We start from the raw sequence: 16,714 nt of genomic DNA, 5'->3' as shown, positions 1-16,714 counted from the left end.
CGTGTTTCCCGGTTCACACTTTATAGCACGTCTCCCTGAAAGGGTGGAGGCACCTCAGATGCCCCAACGTTAATAAAAGACACAACTCTTCCTGGGTAATCTTTTAACCCCGGAAAAACTCACTTGACGTACAGATAGTACCACCATGAAACGTAGCATTTTAAACGCTCATCCGTCTGCCATGCTGACACTAGCCATTTCAAGCACATTTATCTAGCGAACCGATAAACCATCTTCCTAATCTGCTTCAACTGCCTGCAGTATTGTAGTGAACTGGGGCCTTAGTCCAGGAAGGATTTGGATGTGTGACTTAGAAAACAGAGGGATTTGGAGATTAGGAAATAGACAAAATCAACTTGTCCTCGGGAGCTCTTCACAGAGCGCCACAGACACACTGGCTTCCCGCGGCTCCCTGGCTGCCTCGCCCTCCGCGCTGTCGGCTTCCGCTGGGAAGGCAGCTTAGCTGCCCTCCAGTGCGGTCCTCGAGGCTGAGGCTGTGTTACGCAGTCAGCCCCTGGCCTCGGCTCTGCGGACACCTGAGCAATGGGCAGTGCTAACCTGAGGACTTGTCCCCTCCCTCCTGGGGCGCTGGCATGACCCAAAACTTCGTGAGTCAGCCCCGTGCGCAGCCGGGACTGCGTTTTTCTACCTTAACTCCAGTCTGCTCCCCGTGGAAGCTCTGTTACAACACACCTGCTTGTGTTCTGACAGAGCCCAGATTCCAGTGTTTAGACGACGTGAGGTGGGAACTTGTCACGGCCTGTCCTGGCACGCACTGCACCGCCACCGATGCCAGTGCCCGCCCAGAACCGGGCTCTGCTGAGAGGCCTTTCCGAGCAGCCTGCGAGTGCAGGCCTGGCCTGCTGGCTCGGGCCGCAGGCTCTTGGCCAGGGCACAGCGGCGATGAACACGAGGCTTCCACCGCGGCCTCACAGGAGAGCAGACCCTGCCACTGGCGCACTGACAGACTGCCGTCCCCGCACAGAAACCACCGAGCAGCACAGCCCCGGTTGTCAGGTGGAGGTGGGGCTCCGCTGGGACAGGTGTGGCTGCCTCAGGTCCAGGGCAGCCTGCCCACTGCCGTCTAAGGTATCGGTGCTGGATGGCGCGAGGCCTTTGGTGAAGTACGGAATGTAAGCACACCTTGGGGTGACCAGGGCCATAACGGGGGGACCCCTGGAGCTAGCTGTGGGCCTGGCCTCCGGATGCTGCACAGCAACCACCACTCCGGACTAGCCTGCCCAGCAGAGGTTGCATCGCCCTGAAATGGGAAGTGGGTGGTCTAAGGTACAGTGGCCTTTGAACAATGTGGGCCAGGGGCACTGAACCCCATCGGTCAGAAATTCACGAGTAACTGGAGTCTGCAGCCAGCTCTCTCCATGCACGGCTCCAAACAATCAAGAACCAAAGTATTTTCACATTTGTAACCACAGATCCTCAAGGTTGGATAGAAAACACTTTGCAATCGTGGTTGGTTGAATCTGCAAGTACCAAACACATGGCTAGGAGGGGCCCACTATTGACAAAATCTGGCGTGTACGTGGACCCGTGTTGCTCAAGGTTGACCTACTTTTCTCAGCTTCTCAAAACCAGAGTTGAGCCTGCAATGTCACCATGGCCAATGAGACCAAGGAAGTCTGCTGGAAGGTTCTGGAATGGCTTGCTTTTCCCGTAAAAAACTGCAGTGAGCCTCCCCCCTCTTGCTTTGCTCTCAGTGTTGGCCAGAGCTCTGTGGGAGCCACCTGGCAAACAGGTGTGACCGGTGATGGAGGAGTGACAGTCAGAGCCCAGCCTCTTGTTAAACCCTACAGACTCATGTCCTGTTGGCTGTGCCAACACACAGCTTCCTCCGTTCGGAATGCAGACTCACGCGGGGTGGGGACGGCTTGTCCTGTGGCGGTGGTCCATATTCTGTTAGCAAAGAAGCAATTACAGAGAAATGCTTTTCTCCAAGGCAGAGCAGCTCCTGGTGACATGCCAGCGGCCGCTTCCTTCGGAGGCTCCTTTGGCAACTGGATATGAAGGAGGAGAACTAATGACCTGCTGCTCTGTGTGTGCATCGTTTGCTTGGACCACGGCAGCTCACCCCAGGCTCAGGGCTCACACAGCAACGCTGCTTCCACTGGGCTCTGGGAGGGGTGGGGGGTGGAGGGGGGAGGCCAAGACCAGGTGCCAGCAGGCCTGGGTCTGGGGCCCTCCCTGGGGTGCAGACGCCTCCTGTGTGCCACGGCCTCTCCCCTGTCGTGCGCAGAGCAGGCTCCTCGGACATCAGTCCTCTTGATTGGGGCCCTCCCTATGACCTCACTGACCCTCAATGACTTCCTTAGAGGCCCCCCTTCCAAATGCACCAGGGCTTTGGGCTTCACATACAGCTTTTGGGAACACAGTCTTAACAGCACAGGATGGCTGTCATATCACTTATGTGTACAGACATCTCTCAGCTGGGCAGATTCCAACAGATGGCCTATTCTTCTTGTATTCACTCAGCCACATGGAGCACCCACTGTGTCGCTCTGGGTGACAAACGCCATCCCTTCGGGGAGCCCAGGGTGGTCTGCCCACAGGGGGCAGCCTCGGGGAGAGGCAGCAGGCGTCCGGGACCAACCGCGGAGACGCCAGGACCACCCTGGAGGGAAAGGCTGGCAAGAAGTAGAAAGTGGCTCTGACACGCCGGCGAGCGGAGCAGGGTCAGCCCCGCCTCTGCGAGTGACAAAGTGTTAGTGTCCCCGTCCTTCCTCCTCACCCAGGGCCCCGGGCGCCCACCCACCTGGGGGGGCAGGCGGAGAGCAGCTCCGACCACAGCGTGCACCTCACACGTTCCACTCCAGCTCATGCACGCGCCTGGGGGTCCCTTCGCCAGCGTCTGGTGGGGGTCTAGGCCTTCCTTGGTGCTGTTTCCGGGGCGTCCCCTGTGCCTGCCAGGCTGCACTCCTGAGGGGGCTCCGAGCTCTGCTTCCTGTAGGTGGAGCGGGAGCAGGGGGGTCTGTGCAGAGAGCAGTTCTCGCTGGGCTCAGAGCTCTGCTCCCTCTCCTGTCCACCTTTCCCAGCCACCTGCCTGGTTTTCCCTAGAGATGCCCGTTGTCCTCCCGTCCAGCATTGCTGCTTCTGCTCCCAATCCCCTTACTAAGAGTTACACTTCATGCAGCCCGTGAACACGAATGCAGACACGAACATGTGTGGTCAGCACGCAGCTCCTGCTGGCCGAGGGGACGGAGTGTGCGGGTGCTTGGGAGGCCGGCCGGCCTGAGCTCAGGGTCCTGGGGGCAGGGGTGCACTTCGCAGAGGAGGGAGAAGTGTGTGCTCTGAGGCTGGGGGACAGGTCGGCTTCCTTACCCCTGGAATCTCTGCAGCTCTCTTCCTCGCTGCCACCCCCACGCCGGCCACGTCAGCAGGCCCGTCCAGTGAGCCCGTCCCAGCACGTGGCTGCTGTCCCTGCTCCGGCTACGGCACGGCCGCCTGGGCAGTCAGGGGCTCTTTATGAAATACTGAAGTCATGTCATGTTTTTTCTCTACTTGCTTTTCAACGTCTCCTCTGGCGTTTAATATCACAGAACTCAGACCTGTCACATGGCCCCCAATATGATTTTACTCGATGTGCCCATGGTCTGCTCCGTGAGTCTGTCACAGTCTCCTGCCTCCTGCACTGCCATAACCCTGTCTGCTCCTGTTTCCTCTAATTCGTGGCACCTTAGAACCTTCCACGTTCACCTGCCCTTCATCCAATTCCATTTCAGAATTCACTTCTAACTGAACAAGCCTAAGCCGGAGATGGGGCTCTGCTTCCCCCAGGGAGGCGGACACAGCCCTCTCTGGGCCTCGGGGGCAGTCACAGCGCCCCCAAGGACAGCAGCTCAGAGCCAGGGGCGCCGCCTATGGCAGGGATAGCGCTGGAGCCCAGGACAGTAAGGGTGTGTGGGTGCTGATGGGCCCCGTGCGGCTGTGCATGTGAAGGTACATGCCTGTTAGTGCCCACGACACTCTGTGCACACGGGGAGTTATGTGCCTGTCAGTGCCACTGTGCTCTGTGCACACGGGGAGGTGTGTGCCTGTCAGTGCCACTGTGCTCTGTGCACACGGGGAGGTGTGTGTCTGTCAGTGCCACCACGCTCTGTGCACACGGGGAGGTGTGTGTCTGTCAGTGCCACCACGCTCTGTGCACACGGGGAGGTGTGTGTCTGTCAGTGCCACCACACTGTGCACACGGGGAGGTGTGTGCCTGTCAGTGCCACCACGCTATGTGCACACGGGGAGGGAAGGTGTGTGCCTGTCAGTGCCACCACGCTATGTGCACACGGGGAGGTGTGTGCCTGTCAGTGCCACCACGCTCTGTGCACACGGGGAGGTGTATGTACCTGTCAGTGCCACCACGCTCTGTGCACACGGGGAGGTGTGTGCCTGTCAGTGCCACCACACTGTGCACATGGGGAGGTGTGTGCCTGTCAGTGCCACCACGCTCTGTGCACACGGGGAGGTGTATGTACCTGTCAGTGCCACCACGCTATGTGCACATGGGGAGGTGTGTGCCTGTCAGTGCCACCACACTGTGCACACGGGGAGGTGTGTGTCTGTCAGTGCCACCACGCTCTGTGCACACGGGGAGGTGTATGTACCTGTCAGTGCCACCACGCTATGTGCACACGGGGAGGTGTGTGTCTGTCAGTGCCACCACGCTCTGTGCACACGGGGAGGTGTGTGCCTGTCAGTGCCACCACGCTCTGTGCACACGGGGAGGTGTGTGCCTGTCAGTGCCACCACGCTCTGTGCACACGGGGAGGGAAGGTGTGTGCCTGTCAGTGCCACCACGCTCTGTGCACACGGGGAGGTGTATGTACCTGTCAGTGCCACCACGCTATGTGCACACGGGGAGGTGTATGTACCTGTCAGTGCCACCACGCTATGTGCACACGGGGAGGTGTGTGCCTGTCAGTGCCACCACGCTCTGTGCACACGGGGAGGTGTGTGTACCTGTCAGTGCCACCACGCTCTGTGCACACGGGGAGGTGTGTGTCTGTCAGTGCCACCACACTGTGCACACGGGGAGGTGTGTGCCTGTCAGTGCCACCACGCTATGTGCACACGGGGAGGGAAGGTGTGTGCCTGTCAGTGCCACTGTGCTCTGTGCACACGGGGAGGTGTGTGTCTGTCAGTGCCACCACGCTCTGTGCACACGGGGAGGTGTGTGCCTGTCAGTGCCACCACGCTATGTGCACACGGGGAGGGAAGGTGTGTGCCTGTCAGAGCCACCACGCTATGTGCACACGGGGAGGGAAGGTGTGTGCCTGTCAGTGCCACCACGCTCTGTGCACACGGGGAGGTGTGTGTCTGTCAGTGCCACCACGCTCTGTGCACACGGGGAGGGAAGGTGTGTGCCTGTCAGAGCCCAGCACACTATGTTCTAAGGTGATAACTGCTCAGTGCCATTTGGGAGCCGGAAGCGAGGAAAGAGCCACCTGCAGACGGAACCCTCCGCAGTCCACCCTTCTCGGTCTTGGTGAGGGGGGGCCTGCGGAGTATCCCATAGAGTGTATTTCCACTGCACACATGGTGGCCATACACTGAGCTCCTTCTTCCACCTCCTGCACCACCCCCTCCCCGTCACTCGCCAGCCACTAGCCTTTCTCAGCTCACGGAGTGTCCCCAAAGCTCCCCACTCAGCCTGAGAGCCGCACCCCCTGCATGTTCTCCGATGGAAGGGCAAAGCCGCCGTCACCCGGAGCCGCAGCTTCCCGCCTCTGCCTCCTCCCATGACTCCTCTCTCCTGCGGGCGGCAGACCGTGTGTGAACTCACCATAAATACAAGTTACACTGAGAGTCCCAGTGAAACGCCAGTGCACGTGCATGAGACACGCAGGCATGTTATGTAAGACACCAAAAGAGGGAAGTCAAGGAAGCTGATCTACTGGACATCAAATTCCCTTAAACTTATTCTTGGAAACATTTTTTCTTTTAACTCCATCTCACATCTCAAATATGTCAGAGGAAGAATATTGATGCATTGTGCTGTCCAGGCATCTGAGATGGAAGCCACTTCCTAAATTAATTGTCACCGTGACAACATGTGTGTGCCTGCGCCTTGATTGGTTCCTCATTCAATTACACAGAAAGCATGACACCTAGAAATGTTTGGAAGAAACCATTTTTTCACACGCTGCTTTTGAAGTAGTAGATACATGCTGAGAAGCTACATTTTGAGATAGGGAAATAAGAATGTCTTTAAATGCAATCAATAAACCCCATCCATGCTGAGATTCCTGCCCACGTCCATGAACTTTCTGGAAAAATAATGGCAACAAAGACAGCCTGGCCGAAACTGGTTTGGCTCAATGGATGGAGCGCCAGCCTGTGAACTGAAAGGTCCCAGGTTCGATTCCGGTCAAGCGCATGTACCTTGGTTGGGGGCACATCCCCAGTGGGGGGTGTGCAGGAGGCAGCTGATCAATTTTCTCTCTCATCGATGTTTCTGACTCTCTATCCCTCTCTCTTCCTCTCTGTAAAAAAAAATCAATAAAATATGTTTGTTTGTTTTTAAAAAAAGACAGCCTGTGCTGGCCTTGGCTTTGTCAACAGAGAGTCAACATCTTAGGCCTCGCTTTCAAGGGCCCACGGCTGTGTCATTGGCATCCCTCACGCCCTGGCCACCTCCTGAGTGGCAGAGCAAGGCCCTTCACGCCCGCCGCTCTGCCATCCGGCCAGAAGCCTGCCCGGCAGCATGCAGTGGCCCAGCTCTGGGCGTGGTGTTGGGGGCCAGGGTGTGTGTGTGTGTGTGTGTGTGTGTGTGTGTGTGTGTGCACGTATGTGCATGCGTGTGAGGGGAAGCCCAGGAAGTTAGGCCCACACCTCCGAGCACATCCTCTAGGGTGGCAACTTTCAGTGGTGTGCCGCAAACATTTTTAAACATGCAATACTTGACTACTTAGCCGGGGCCTCTGACCTCTTTCCCCTTAGCCCCTCAAATAAAGAGATGATGGCTGCCCTAGCCGGTGTGGCTCAGTGGGTAAAGCACCAGCCTGTGGACTGAAAAGTCCCTGGTTGGGTTCTAGTCAAGGGCACATGACTGCGTGGTAAGCTCTGGAGCCCCAGTAGGGGGCGTGCAGGAGGTAGCCAATCCGTGATTCTCTCTCATCGGTGTTGTTTCTATCTCTCCCTTCCTCTCTGAAATCAACAAAAACATATTTTTAAAAATATACGGCTAATTAAAAAAAAATGATGCCAGCCAACACAATAGCCACCCGGTGTGAATAAATCGAAATTAAACCTTTTTGGGGGGTCAGGTCAGCAAAAATACACTCTTTTTTTGGAGTGAGTGCTGCAGAATTTTGGTAAGAGCTGTGTGTGCCCTGTGTGAAAGGATTGGGACCGCTGCTCTAGCGTGTTGCTCGCTGCTGGGGTTCCGTTTGCGGAGAGTCCCCCTCCCTTCCCGGTTCTCCCCACCCTCCACCCTCCAACCCCACCCCGCGCGCTGCCTCCGTGCAGCCCGCCCTGCGGCCCGGCGCCGCCCGCACCCAGGCCTGCACGCCGGTGGCCGGGCCAGGGCGTCGGCCCCGTAAGTGTCTTCCTAAGCGGCAGTGGCTCTTCCAGGTACCCCCATCCCCACACCCCGGCCCGGTGCTCTGAGGGCCGGTGCTCCCGGGAGGCAGGGCCGGTGCACAGCAGCCTAGACTGGGCAGCCTAGACGCCGCCGCAAAAGCCAGGATCCCGAGCCGCCTGCCTCTCCGGCGCCGTGAAAGCGCGGCCTGCCCTGCTGTCAGGTTTGTAAAGAACAAGCTTCCATTTAAAAAATCTCCACTAATAGAATGCACGCTGGTCTGGCAGGTTTGAGGGGCGTGCACCTGTCTTTGCGGTGAGCTCAGAGCGCGCCCTGGCGGCCGCGGCGGGTGCCGCACCTGGTGACGCTGGGCGGGAGCCCCCCGGGGGGGGGGGGGGGTCAGGAAAGCCGCACCCCGCACCCCGCACCCACCGGGCTGGTCCCCCGGGCACCCGGCTGGCCCCGGGGCTGGCCGGCCCCCGGGCTGTCCGTCAGGGGCACAGCCAGAGGGGTGTCCTCGCTCCTCTAAGGCGGCGCCCAGCTCAGCCCCATAGCGCTCAGTGGCCTGGGCAGGCGGACAGTCATTTCCTGTGTCCGTGAGGTTTCCCCTTTGCCTTCATCAGGTAGGAGCACGGAATTGACCCTCGGCCGACCCACTGTTGTAGCTGAAAGGCTCAGTGTCGTTATCAACTAGGTTTGGGTGGTGATCAGCTTTGCAACCCACTTGTCCACTTGTTTCCAGAATCTTACCTGTTTCACTGGAAAGCCAGGTGCACAGCGCGGCAGGGAGTCTGTTCCCAGTGACCTGAGTGGTTCCTCCTGAACTGCTCCTTGGTCTATTCCTTTACAGCAGTGTTTCCCAAACATGATGAGAATCACCTGGTGGCGTTGTTAAAATACAGATTCCTGAATCCCAACTAGAATTCTTGGGAACATATAGGTAAAATTGTATACTTAACTTAGTGCTCTGTCTTAGAGCTCTGTCTTAGAGCACTAGTTAAGTATACAATTTTACCTATATGTTCTCAAGAATTCTAGTTGGGATTCTGGAATCTGTATTTTAACAACGCCACCAGGTGATTCTCGTCGTGAGAGAAGTTTGGAAAACACTGCTTTACAGGAAGTTCTCCTCTTCCTGAACTCCTCTTCTTGTTTCAGCCAGTTTTCTAAAAGTGGTGGGTTTAATAACTTCGTGTCACCTTATTTTGAAAAAATAAAATGCTTCCCCTTTCCTCCATATCTTCCTTTTTTAAAAAACGTTTTATTGTTGAAAGTATTACCCGTGTCCCCCTTTTCCCTCACTGACCCTCGGAGCCCACCCCAGCCTCCGGCACCTTCCCTCCCAGGGAGCTGGGGTGTCAGAGGGACGAGGCCCTGCGGGGGGAATTCAGAGCGGCTGCTCCCTGGCTGGTGGGAGCAGAGACTCCTCCCTGTGGGCACAGGGCACAGCAGCTGGAGCCCCTCCCGATGGCCCTGCTCCCTACCCCCACGCCCGCACTGCCCTGCTCCTCCCTCCCCCCTGCCTCAGCGGGCAGTTCCCACCCGGTAGGTGGCCTCACTCTCCTCTTGGCAGCTGCAATGTGCTGACTCCAAATTCTGTTCGATTTAACCCTCCTGTGGGCCCTTACACACATATTTAAATGCTTGTTTTACAAATGAAGACAATGAGGGTCAGCAGGTGAAACGATGGTCTGAGGTCAGGGAGATGGAAGCTGGACAGGACCTTCCGAACCCCCAGAAAAGGACTTACCCCGCCTGCTGTGAGGTGGCCGGGGAGCCTGGCCCAGGGCCAGGCCTCTGCAGGGCAGCCACCTCCGTGCGGTCCCCCGGGGCACGCCCCCACCCGCCGACCCCTCAGTGTCTCCCGCGGTGGCTGAGCTCAGCCTCTCCTTTCCGCCGTGGCCGGTGCCCAGAGCACTCCTCCAGGAGCCTCCGCACGGCTCCCAGCCTCAGCCTCCCTGGGAGCCCAGGCGACAGCCCCGCAGCCGGGGACCGGACACCGGGACCAAGGACCGGAGTCCGCAGCTGTGGCCTTGCCCCCTAGACCACCAACTCCGGCGAGGATGGTTCTGATCACTCCTTCACCACTTCACCCTCCACAGCCTTACAACCCAGTCCGCTGGCGGAAAGCTCAGCTCATTATATTCTGAAGTCCATGATTCTACCGTCCAGAAATGATACTTTAAACATTTCAGTACACGGACATATTCTGATCCTGGACTTTATTTTCTTCACCAATACTTTCAGAAACTTAAAGTTTTACAATTGTATGTTTACTCCTTAAAACCCAAGTCTGACCCAAGTCCGCTGTTACTTTCCTGAATACCTTTAGTCATGAAAGAGCTGAGTGTTTCGGGAGCAGGAGCTCATGAGCACAAAGTGGTCCCAGGTCTAAGGGGCGCTGGGCCACGGGCCAGCTCCCTGCACAGGGCACCCTGCGGGCCGAGCGGCAGCGCCCCAGCCTGGGCTGCGCAGGTGCACTGGTCCTGTGCCCCCCCCCCCCCCCCCCCCATCTACAGGGGAGGCAGAGCCATAAAATAGCTCTGTCGCCGGTAAACCTTGGCTGTACAATATGACCTTGAGCTCTTGGTTCTAAGAGCTACGCTCCAAAAGGGCTGACTTTTCAAATGGCGACGGAGGGGGCATTCTCCACCTCAGGTAGATGTTATTGGCTTATCTGTTTGGCCCAGATTTGCTTTCTCTGAAAAAAAAAAGGGGGTGGGGGGTGGGAGAGAATATTCTTTTAAAAAAACTGTAGATAAAAAAATAAGTAATAACTAAAATTGGAAAACCCTATTGATCTGGCCCAGTTTCCCAGGATGCATGCAGTTTTAGGCCCGTGTAAGCTTGCACGGTACAGACTAACATAACTAGAAATAGCAGCATCCAGAAGTAAGCCTGATTGCACTCTGGAGGGTTCACCCTTCACCGTCTGGCTCACTGCTGCCCTCTGCGGCCGCAGGCCGTGCAGTGCTCCTGCTGAGGCTCTATGCCAGGGGTCTTCAAACTTCTCTCATTATGAGAATCACCTGGTGGAGGTGTTAAAACACAGATTCCTGATAGCACTTCTTATAGTTGGGATCCGGGAATCTGTGTTTTAACAACTCCACCAGGTGATTCTCATAATGAGAGAAGTTTGAAGACCCCTGCTCTATGCTCTGGAACCACTTCCTGGGGGGGGGTGCAGCCTGTGGCACATTGTGAAGGAAGTGCTGGGATGAGAGAGATGCAAGAAGTGTTAAGGACGTAGGGACTGGAGGGAAGAAGTCCTGAATTCAAATTCTCAGCCTTGTTTTAGGAATTGTGTGGCTTTACAAATTATTTCATTTCTTTGAGCCACTTTCAATTTTACTATTAATACTTATTATTTATATTAATGAATTAGTTCTTTTGAGAGAACTAATAAAGATTGAAATTTCTTCCTTCCTTCCTTCCTTTCTTCCTTTCTTCCTTCCTTTCCATAACCACTTATCCCCCCCTTGCCCTCTTCCATCTCCACCAGCCCACTCCCCTCTGCCATCACCACACAGTTGTCCATGTCCATTAGTTGTTTCTCCTTTTTTTTTTTGCTCAATCCCTCCACCCTAACACCCCCCACACAAGAACTGTCTGCCTGCTCTCTATGATCTGTCTCTGTTGATTAATACTGTTAATACCTCTTTCTAACCATGTTTTTAAAACAAAATCAAATATTCAATGAGACCCTTTGCACTCAATTGGCATAAAGATAGCATATGACACAAGGTGATAATTGATACTGAAAGTGCCTCTGTTGCTTTGAGAATTGACAAGAGCATGAAAGATTTATTAAGCCTTAACTTTGTACTCGGGACTGCCCTAACTTTACATACATATTCTCATTGAATTCTCATGACAATCCAGTGAGACCAGTGGTAGTATTCCCATTATATCACTAAATAATTTCAGCCTCACAGAGATTTAGAAACTTCCCAAGGTGACATGAGGCACCTTCAACTGATATAGGAAATATAAATAAGGAGAAAGAAATTCTAAAATGGGTCTAAATGAAAGTTCCGAAGTTGAAAAATATAAATGGAATGAAAAATTCACTAGAAGAATTCAACAGTAAATTTGAGTAGGCAGGGAAAAAATTGTTGAACCTATAGATAGATTAGTTACAATTATTTAGTCTGAGGAGCACAAAGAAACATAAATTTAAAATTAACACATCCTGAAAGACCTCTGTGATATCATCAAGCATACAAAATATAACTAATGAGACTCCCCAAAGGAGAGGAGAGAGAGAAAGGGACAGAAAAAATATTTGAAGAAATAATGACCAAATACTTTCCAAATTTGGTAAGAGACATGAATGAACACCTCCAAGAAGCTCGATGAACTCCAAGTTGGAAAAACTCAAAGAGATCCAAAGCCAAAGATGAAGAATCTTAAAAGCAGCAAAAAGAAAGGCTCATGTAAAAAATATTATAAAAAATTAACTTCTGATTTCTCATCAAAACCATGGAGGCCAGCAGGCAGTGGAATTACATATTGAAAGAGGGAAACCCTCTCATCCAATAACTGTACATCTGACAAAATTGCTTTTTAAAAAAGGAAGGAGAAATTAAGACATTGCCACATAAACAGAAATGGAAGGAGTTCATTGCCAGTAAATCTGCCCTCTGAGACATGCTTAAAGGAGTCCTTTCACCTTAAGTGAAAAGACTTTAGATAGGAATTTGAACCAACACAAAGCGATGGAGAACACCAGTTCAGATAACTGCATCGGTAAATATAAAAGGCAGCTTCATGTGCTTTTATTTGTTATTCCTCCTTTTTCCAATTTCAGTTAAAAGACAAGTATAGGATGCAATAATTGTATGTCTAAGTTGATGGGCACATATGTATTAAGATGTAACTTATACAGTATAAAAGGGGATGGAGACATGTAGGACCCAAGTTTTTGTTTACTTTTGAAATAAACAGGTATTAATTTGAATTAATTTGTTAAACATTAAGGTGGTATTTGTAATTCTCAAGGAAATCACTAAGAAAGTAACTCAAAATTATATTTTAGAAGAAACTACAAGGAAATTAAAATGTTACATTAGGACATATTTAACATTTATTTACTAACTTGCTTAAGGAAGTACATAATGGAGGACTTGAGGGGGAAAACAGACATAAAAAATATAGAACACAAAAAGCAAAATGGCAGACACAGTAACTACATTAAATGTTAATGATTAAACTCTCCAATTAAAAGGAAGAGTTTGGTGAGTGGATTTAAAAACCAATGCCAATTATATGCTATTAACAAAAGACTGCCTTTAGAGTCGAACACAGAGCCAGACAGAAAATTTTAAAAAAAGAGAAAAATACTTCAAGCAAATTTTGACCTAAAGACAGTTAGAGTGACTATATCAATACTATTCAAAATAGACTTTAAGACAAACATGTTGATATTGAAACGATGAGAAAACCTCTAACTTCCAGTTGACTGGAGCCTGGGATAGAGACCATGGACAGAAATATACCATTTCTTATTAAACTTCTATTCCCACACTCGCTCAGAGTTCAGCATATAATATTTAGTAGATATTGGTTGACTGAATGAATACACTTATATATGAACTTCATTCCCATGAAAGTAATAGTTGAAGCTATAATTTAAAATGAGGTCTACGAAGAATGTAGATGGAAGAGACAGCAAATAGCTAAATTATGGGAAATGTGGAAAAGAATCGCATTTGTAGCATGGAACAGACTGGAATCTCAGAGTGAAGGCAGGGGAGGGTGAGTTGGTGGGAAGAGATAACCAAAGAACTTGTTTGTATACATGCATCACCCATGGACACCAACAATAAGGAGGTGAAGGCCTGGGGCAGGGGCAGGCTAGAAGAGGTCAATGGGGGAAAAGAGGGACATATGTAACACTTTCAACAACTTTTCAAATCTTTTCAAGATTAAAAAAGAAGAGATTAACATTTATGAGGAAGGAAGAAGACCGAGTCATCTAAGAAGAAAAGAGTTGGGATTATGGAAATGCAGGAATGTTATGGAGGGCAGTGAGTGGCAAATTTTCAAAGAGTATATGACAGGTATCCAAATAGAGAGTATGTATGATTTGTACATAGGTATACATACATTTGATATGATTACAGACATGTTACATATGTAAAAACAATCAACCACATACACGTCACCCTTTCAGAGAGATCTGGACTGGAGTGTTTTTTCTGCTGAAAGGAATCCTGAAGAATGGTGTGTAAATAACCTTCGGGAGCCTGTGGATACTAGAGATTTCCAGAGCCATTCATCGTCAGAGGTGGTACCCACTTGCCGTTTGGGCATCTCTCTCTAAATAGCAGCTGTACTGCTTTGCCTTCTCTGTGCTCCCTGAATGCACACTAAGTCATTTTCTTCTGAAAAGCAGCCCCAATGTCTTGTCCATAAACTCAGTAAAACTTCCAGTAAGCCAAGAAACAAATTACGCAAAGTGAATTTGAAGTCCAAAGAGGATTCTTAGCTCTTTTAAGAAGTGCTTTCTCCAGCACAAATGTTAATATCTATTTTAAATTAAGGGAACAGAGGAGAGGATGTGGGGAGATGAAATTAAAATGGACTTAGATTTCATCAAGCTGTTCCCTTCGGCCATAATGGAATGGCACCAAGATGTCCTCATTAGCCTCAGCTTTCCTGGGTTTTTCCTTTTTTTTTTTTTTTTTTTTTTTTTTTTTTTTGTCTTCTTGTTGTTTGGATTGCTAACTTAGACACATTATCCAGTTTGTTTTCACAAGACACTTACCCTTGTGTTATATAAAGGATTTGCTACTCCAATTTCTCCTGTAAACGAGAGCTTAAACCATTTGCCCAGAATGAGAAAGGCTGCGGTTCTGCTTTAATATCCTCAGTGTGGAGTGGATACCCGCTGTTTGGTGTGGCGCTGTCAGGTCTGAGGTGGCTGGCATCCACCCCCTTCTGCAGGGCGCCTGGATGGTGCTTCAGCAAACCTGCTCCTGCTTCTCCCAGGTGCTCACTCCAGAGGCAGCTCCATGAGCCACGCTCGGCCTATGAAACATTCTGGCTCTAAAACTTGACTCTGGAGCAGAATCACATCTTGCTCACTTTTCCCGACAGTTGGCTGGCTCCTCAGACAGAAGGTGGAGTTCCCTCCCTCCTCCCCTCCCCCACCCCTCCCCATTCTGGATCCCATGAGCTCCAGATTTGCAATTTAAGCATTTCCAAGTCACTTCCAAGAAATCCAAGTCTGTCGCTTAAGTTATCTGGAATGTGTTTCATACAGCCAAAAGGGATATAAGAACCCAATGGCAATATTAGAAAACTTTATTTAAAAATACAAAATACAGCAGAGTACCTGGCAGCATTGCCCTGAGGAACAGGTGATGGACTGAGACCATTGGTGGCCAACCTCCGGGATGTACAAAAGCCCTCTGTGCTCAGGCTGCCTTGCTGGAAACACCTGAGGGTCAGATTAATGCCTTTGTTGTTTTTAATGCTCTTCCATCTGAGGATTTACTCTTACACCTTTTCTCTCTTGGGTTTCACTCTCCTCGCTGTCAACAGAGATGCAATATTATGATTTTATTTTAAACCATTTTTCTTTTCAAAATAAGATGTCACCTTTTGAAAAATCTTTTTTATTTCTAACAATTTGTCATTTTAGTACTTCAAATTATCTGTGCACTTCATCGATAATGAGGAATCTGTCTTCTTGCCCAAGGCTAACGAACAGAACTATAATGTAAGCCATATATGCAATGTTTAATTTCCAAATATCCAGTCTAAAAAGGAAAAGAAAAGCAGCTGAAATAAATGTGAATAGTTTCTGTAAGCCAATATATCTAAAATAATATTTCAACGTGAAACATTATAAAAGTACTAATGAGATAGCCCATGTGCCTTTTATACTGTCTTTGAAAATCAAAGGTTTGGGTGCCAGGGTTTTACTTAGTTGTTTTGTTCTTGTCACTTGTTAGCTTTTATGTTCCTTTAAACCACAGGGGTGTGTCCTGGGAGAATGAGTCATTTCATTCTTCTGACCTTTGCTTTTACGTGTTCAGGGTGGGCCGGAGCAGCCTTTGGTCAGGCACCATTTGACCTCACTACTGAGCCACGCCCTTCAGAGGACTCAGCCTGATGCCCCAGGCTGGGGGGTCTCTCCCCCGAGGCTGTGGGTACTCACACACACACACACACACACACACACACTCACACACACACACACACACACTCACACACACACACTCACACACACTCACACACACACTCACACACACATACTCACACACACACACTCACACACTCACACACACACACTCACACACACACTCACACACACACTCACACACACACTCACACACACACTTACACACACTCACACACACACACACACACACTCACACACACTCACACACTCACACACACACACACTCACACACACCCACTCACACACACACACTCACACACACTCACACACACACTCACACACACACACACACACTCACACACTCACACACACACTCACACACTCACACACACACACACTCACACACTCACACACACACTCACACACACTCACACACACACACACACACACCACACACACCACACACAGTCCCCAGCCTGTGTGAGTCCAGGGAGGGGCCTGCCTATTCCTTCCTGGAGGTTCCTGCGCCTCAGTCATTTCTCACCACATGGACGCAGGGCAGTGCCAGCCCGACTCGCAGGGACCCTCTGCCCATCTGGTCCCCAGAGCGTTTGTTTTCTCTCTCTCTCCCTCTCTCTCTCTGCCTCTCTCTCTCTCTCTCTCTCCCTCTTCCCTTCCCTCCCTCCCTCCCTCTCTCCCTCCCTCAGTCCACCAAGCTCTGGGGCTCCCCTCCCCTTTAAGGCACCTGTGGCACTATGGACCCCTCGCTGGTTTCTCTCTCAGGAATCAGTCTGGCGATGCCTGTTGGCCAATGTCTGGAAACTGCTGTTTCATGTGCTTTGTCCAGTTTTGAAGGTAGAAGGTCAACCAAGTTCCTGCGATGGCCCAGAAGGTGTAACACCCTCTCTGTTCCTTCACTGAGTGTTTCCCGGATGCTTCCGGCCTGCGAGGAGCCCTGCAGAGCGCCCGGGAGGCCCCACTGAACTGAGGCAGCTCGGCCTCGTGGTCACAGACCTCGGGGAGGAGCCGCGGTAACTGAGTGATAATTCAGACCCAGT

The sequence above is a fragment of the Pipistrellus kuhlii genome, unplaced genomic scaffold (genome assembly GCF_014108245.1).
Source record: "Pipistrellus kuhlii isolate mPipKuh1 unplaced genomic scaffold, mPipKuh1.p scaffold_m20_p_14, whole genome shotgun sequence".
NCBI lineage: Eukaryota > Metazoa > Chordata > Mammalia > Chiroptera > Vespertilionidae > Pipistrellus > Pipistrellus kuhlii.
Note: the sequence above shows the minus strand (reverse complement) of the source record.